The sequence below is a fragment of the Macaca mulatta genome, chromosome 14, assembly GCF_049350105.2.
Source record: "Macaca mulatta isolate MMU2019108-1 chromosome 14, T2T-MMU8v2.0, whole genome shotgun sequence".
Taxonomy (NCBI): domain Eukaryota; kingdom Metazoa; phylum Chordata; class Mammalia; order Primates; family Cercopithecidae; genus Macaca; species Macaca mulatta.
Window position 1 is genome coordinate 80,608,878 of NC_133419.1, and position 6,224 is coordinate 80,615,101.

A 6,224-nucleotide genomic window follows, 5' to 3' on the forward strand; every position below is an offset into this window, starting at 1 on the left:
TGACAATAATTTATCTACATTTCAAAGCTCCTTATATTATTTTCTTATAGCCAGCAAAGTTTGAGCCTCACAGTTCTATATGGGTGCAAATTATATTTGAGGCTACTACCAGTACTATTAAGAATAAAGAATTAATTTCGGTGCCTGTGGAAATCAGTGTGGAGGGGCTATTCAAGATTTGTTCTAAGGACCCTACGTATTTCTGCACAGGTGATATTAAAATTTCAAATAAAAAAGATATTTTATGAACTTGTAGGATCAATGAATATATATTAAAATGTGGACACAATTATCTGAGATTAGCTCTCAAAGTGATATTACTGGAATGTAGCAATTTGTTCACTCTTTCAATTAAGCAATACTTCCTGAATGCCCAGATGTATGAGGCATTCTTTTGGCCTCTTGTTGGGAAGTAAGTCTTGAAGGCATGCATCTAGCCTTCCAATTCATGAAGGCATGCGTCTAGTTAATTACAGAAGATAATATGTGTGTCAAACAAAAAGTCATCCGAAGTAGAAATAAGCATCATTACAAAGGTTGAGTAAAGAGCTGTGGGAGTCTAGAGAAAGGCAAGATTGCTTCTGGCTGGTAGATCTGGCAGAGTTTCCTATAGGAGATAGCACTGAAGGCAAAGATTCCTGTAGGATATGAAAGGGTTTTGAATAATGAGGAATTTAGACAGAGATGGAAGCTCAGAGGACATTCCAGGAGTGAACATTAGCAAAGATGCATAGGTAGCAAGGAAAGGAGAGGACAGATCTGTCCACAGACATGCCTGACTTCAGATAAGCAGAATAAATACCATGATTAGGTATTGCAAGTTGAACACGAACTTGGCTGAGGGTGTTAGTGTACTGGCAGGACGTAGATTGTCTTTCAAATTTGGGACTGAGGAGAGTTTAATAAAGCCACAGATTACAAAAACTTTTGAGAGGTGAGGCCAACTGGGCTTCTAGGTTGGGTGGGGACTTGGAGAACTTTTGTGCCTAGCTAAAGGATTGTAAATGCACCAATCAGTGCTCTGTGTCTAGCTAAAGGATTGTAAATGCACCAATCAGAACTCTGTAAAACTGCACCAATCAGCACTCTGTAAAATGGACCAATCGGTGCTCTGTAAAATGGACCAATTAGCAGGATGTGGGCAGGGCCAAATAAGGGAATAAAAGCTGGCCACCCCAGCCCCCAGGGCACCCCGGTGGGTCCCCTTGCTTAGTGTGGGAGTTTTGTTCTTTTGCTCTTCACAACAAATCATGCTGCAGCTCACTTTTTGGGTCCACACTACTTTTATGAGTTATAACACTCACTGCAAGGGTCTGTGGCTTCATTCCTGAAGTCAGAGAGACTGTGAACCCACTGGGAGGAACAAACAACTCCAGATGCGCCAACTTTAAGAGCTGTAACACTCACTGCCAAGGTCTGCGGCATCACTCCTGAAGTCAGCAAGACCATAAACCCACCAGAGGGAAGAAACTCCAGACACATCTGAACATCTGAAGGAACAAACTCTGTACACACCATCTTTAAGAGCTGTAACACTCACCACGAGGGTCCGTGGCTTCATTCTTGAAGTCAGCGAGACCATGAACCCCCCAGAAGGAATAAATTCCGGACACACTTGGACAGGCGACAGGACCAACATTCAGGGGCTCATAACATCTGGGAATCATCACCACCACCCCTGGGACTAAAAGGGCATGAGGCGACAATTATTTTCCCAACACAGAGAGAGAAGAAGAAATGAGAGAGTACTTCAAAGAGACACGCAGAAAATCTGAGGTGCCGCTGTAGGAACCTAGATGGGTAAATAAATACTCAAATCTCATTCTCTTTCCTCACCCAATGTCCTGCCAGTTGTTTATTTTGGCTGAAGCCAGAGGACATGTGCACACTGATGCAGCCCATCCTTAGGGACAGATGGTCACGTGCTAAATGAAGTGACCAAACTGAATGGAGAGGCCCCTAATTCTTATCATCTCATTATAAGACTATGCCTATTTCCTCCAAAATACCTACAACAATCCCCTCACTATATCATGCATTTTTGTGTTTCTCTCTTAAATTACTTTTCAATTGAAATTATTGTTATTACAGATAATCATGCTTTAGATTAACTTGTGCATTATTGGATACTTTATGTATACAAGTGGCCTAGTCTTCAGTTGTTTGAAATCTCATAGCATTTCCTTATGACAGGAAAGTGGAGGTAATAATAGCATACCACTCAGCATCATAAACATGAAGCATTTTAAATTATGGGATCATTATATGCAGATGACAATGAACAGAATTCCCTCTGTACAGAGGAGGAAAACCACAAAACATCTTTTGGGAATCGATCAGAAAAGAGAATCATCAAATTAACTAGGATATGAAAGATTTCTGCTGGCATAGAAGGATGCAGTCTCCACTTTTGACATTTACAGAACTGCTTGTTTAGGGCAAGTCATTTACTTTGCACAAGACTTTTGGTGGCTATGTTTTTTGTGATCTCAGCTCCTTTTCTACCTCATTTCGATGACAGATTTTACTAACCAAATCACAGAGCTAGGACCATGATCCAGGCTGAGCCAATCATATCATGTGCCATTCTATAGCCATAATGACCTTTGTACCTGGGTATTTTCCATGCAAAAGCGGGCAGGGAAAAACATACTTATCACCCTCCTTTGGCTATAATAAATGTTACTACAGAGCTCCTGAGATGGTTACCTTCCTGAATCACATTGTCAGATTCTATGAACACTAAGTCTTCTTCCCGTAAATTGTTTTTACTTAACCTGTTTTGAGTTGAGTTCCTGTTACTTTCAACTGAAAGACTTGCCTAATACCAAGCAAATACTGTCAGGTCCATGCCAGTCTTTGGCTTTTGTACTTGCTGTTCTTTCTGCTTAAAATGCTCCTCAGAAACTTCATGGCTACTTCTCTCATTTCTTTCAGGTTTGAACTCAAATATTGACTTCTCACTGAGTGTTCCCTGGGATTTCCTCTAAACCACCCACAGAATCCTTTACCACCTTCCCTTATCAATATGTAATATCTCATATATTTCATTCAATGGTCCTATACATCGTCTCTCTCCTCAACTAAAATGTAGGTATGAGATTTTTACTTCTTTGTCCATTGCATAATTGGCATATCTAGAAAACGCATAGACGCATAGGCATAGATAGAATCAATTGATAAATGTTTGCTAAATAAGTGGGCAAATGAATATTAAACACATTCTGTGTGCCAGACACTGCACTCAGAGCTTAACACATGGCATTTCATATACCTCGTAGGTTTTTTTTTTTTTTTGCATTTCTTGGTAAAGATGAAATCATGGAATTGATACATCTTATTAATGTGTTCTCTTTATGAAGACTGTCACCTCTGTGAGGGGAGGGGTTAGGCCTGCATTTTTCTACATAGATCTCCATTACCTAGTGAAGTAACTGGAACTTGGAACCTGTATCTTGGATATGGAAATATGAAATGGACTCTATATGTTAAACATAGCCATGCTCCCCTTTTAGTCATGGCTTTGTTATAACCTAATAAATATGACAACCAACATATCTGCCAAAGTTTCCCTACTGGGGTTGGGTGTTGGACAGCTTTGAGCAAAACAGGTCATTTATTCTTAGCCATTGCACTGGACTGACTCCTCTTTCTGCCTGTCTTGTTCTTATTTCTTTTCTTCTCTATTATTAAATTATATTATTGTGTCCTTGTAAGCCACCTTGAATCCTTTCTGGAACAAGGCGGAGAACAAATTAATTAATTCACAGATTCATTTAATTCTCACAGCAACTCAGTGAGGTAGGTATTAGTTCCCTCATTACATGGAAGAGGAAACTGAGCCTTAGAGATATTAAGCAATTTGTCCAAGGTCACATAACTGATAAATGTCAGAGTCGGGATTTAGATCCAAGACAATCTGTCTCCGTAGCTGGTGCTCCCCCACTCCCCTCATGATCTGCAATGTCTCAGGGATGCTTTGAGCTGAGGACTAGTGGAAATGATGATATTGGACAAAATGACAACAGTCTGGGGTCAACTCCAGGCTTTTCTGTTTTTAGGCTACTAGACCCTGGAGTGATACATATCTTCTGAGTCTGTTTCCCCACTATTCAATGGGAGTGGTAATATATCTCCCTTCTGTCCTGTGAGTTCCATTGAGGCACCTCCACTGAAGAATGAGCCTGGTCTGAGACACAGTGGTCAAAGGTCCAGAATAAGGATCCAATTCAGAACTGGCAAGCCATGGCCAAAGAACAGCACTTTCATATCCACTATCATCTAATATTAACAACAAATGAAGCTGGATGTGCTCAGGATCCTTGTTTGACATGACTCTAGCTTACTTTCTGTACCAAGAGCATAAAAAGACTTGTGTCTCATAAAGTTAGAGACTTTGGACATAATAAAGAGAAAAGGGGCTCTGAACTTAGACACACTTATAAAACTCTAACCTGTCTGCTGTGCCCTGTAATTTTGAACTACTTAACCTCTCTGAATTGTACCTCTTCTATAAATCAAGACGTACAGGAAAACCAGTCACAATATAGACTATCACATTTTGAATGCATTTGAAAGTGATGACTGTTAAGAATGGCCTAGTTTTTTTGGCCATGTGCTTTTTCTCCCCAAATTGCTTTTGCAAATGTTATCTTATTCTTAGGATCCCTTCAAAGTTGGCCATGTTTTTACAGAAGCAAATATTCTTCAGGATGCTTAATTTCAAAATGGTGTTCCAAATATTTTCCCCTAAAACATGCATCTCTGTGAGAGAGCTTATATGGAACTAGGGCCAAGGCTCACATCTTCTATTTCATTTATTCATTCATGCATTCATTCCACAAACATTTTTCTGCTCTGGGCCAATCACTATGCCTGACATGAATAAAGTTTTGCTCTAGCGCAGTTACATTCTTATGGGGAACAAAGACAGATAAGTAACTGTGTGACTTGTGGCATAATGAAAGGATAGAGAAGGTCTTACAGGAGCACAGAGAAGACCCAGCTGTAGATACATCACCTGAGGCATCTTTGACATCACAGTGCCTTCATGCACGGGCCTCGTTCTGGCTTTCAGACTCTAGAGAGCATCTAGTGTCTGCGTGGGGGAAGATCTCTTGATCTCAAGCCTGAGCTTGGATGCTGGGCTCCTGTCATCTGGAAGGTTCTGCTCATGGACTTTCCCATTCTCTTGTAAAAACCCTCTGAACCAGGCCATGTAATCCATCAGGACTTGGTGCCTTGTCATTTTTAATGGCCCTAATTGTCTTGTTATCTACTTCTTAGCAATAGTAAAGCCTCTTAATATTTCATTTTCCCTCCACAGGGAAAGAAAACCCTTTTTTTTCACAGAAGCATTACACTCTGTCTCATTTGCATTAAAAAAGGAAATACAGAAATTGTTGCATTCCATGGAGGTCCTCAATATACTTGCTATATATACTGTGTACCAGTTACTGGTACTCCAGTACTGGATTACAAGTCCCAGGGATGCTTTAGTCCAACACCTCAGCTTTGACGCAGGAAACCTAAGATCTACAGAAGAGAGTCAGTCAGTTGGAATCTCCTGACTTCTGCCTCCCACCCTACTAGAGCACTTTCTTGAAAACCTCCAGGCTCAGCACAACTACTCTCACCAGTCACTGTGTCTGCTGTGATCAATGGTTCCTATCTTGCCGAATTCACTCTTTTCTTGGTAATTCTTGCTAAGCATGTAGGGGATGCTAGGCATTATGATAACTGCTTTAAATCATTTCCCTTTAGATCACAAAGGTACCTTTGGGGCTTATTGGGACAATGCAATTGTAATGGACTAATTTAAAGGAACCACATTGTAAAGCCCAGTGATATCTCCTTGGATGAATGAATAAATTTGGTCATTCAAGAGAAGGCAGCACATCATTTGCAGAATGCTGATACCATGGAACCTACAACTCTTCCTCACTCCCTTCTGAGTCTTAGATTTACCAGACCAAATGCCACTGGGCAACCCCATGTTTTATTTTTCTACCAAAAAAAGCATGATCTGCACATGTGACCAAATCAGAAGACAAATGTGTAGATACTTGCCTTATCCTAATATTAAACTTGTTTTGAAGTGTGGGTGATATAAATTTTACTCCTCTCTATCCTAAATGGTAAGTATACCTACTTCAAAAAGGTATATGGTATACCTGGGCCTACACAGAAGCTAAGAAGGACAGTGAGAATTCCACACCAGGCAT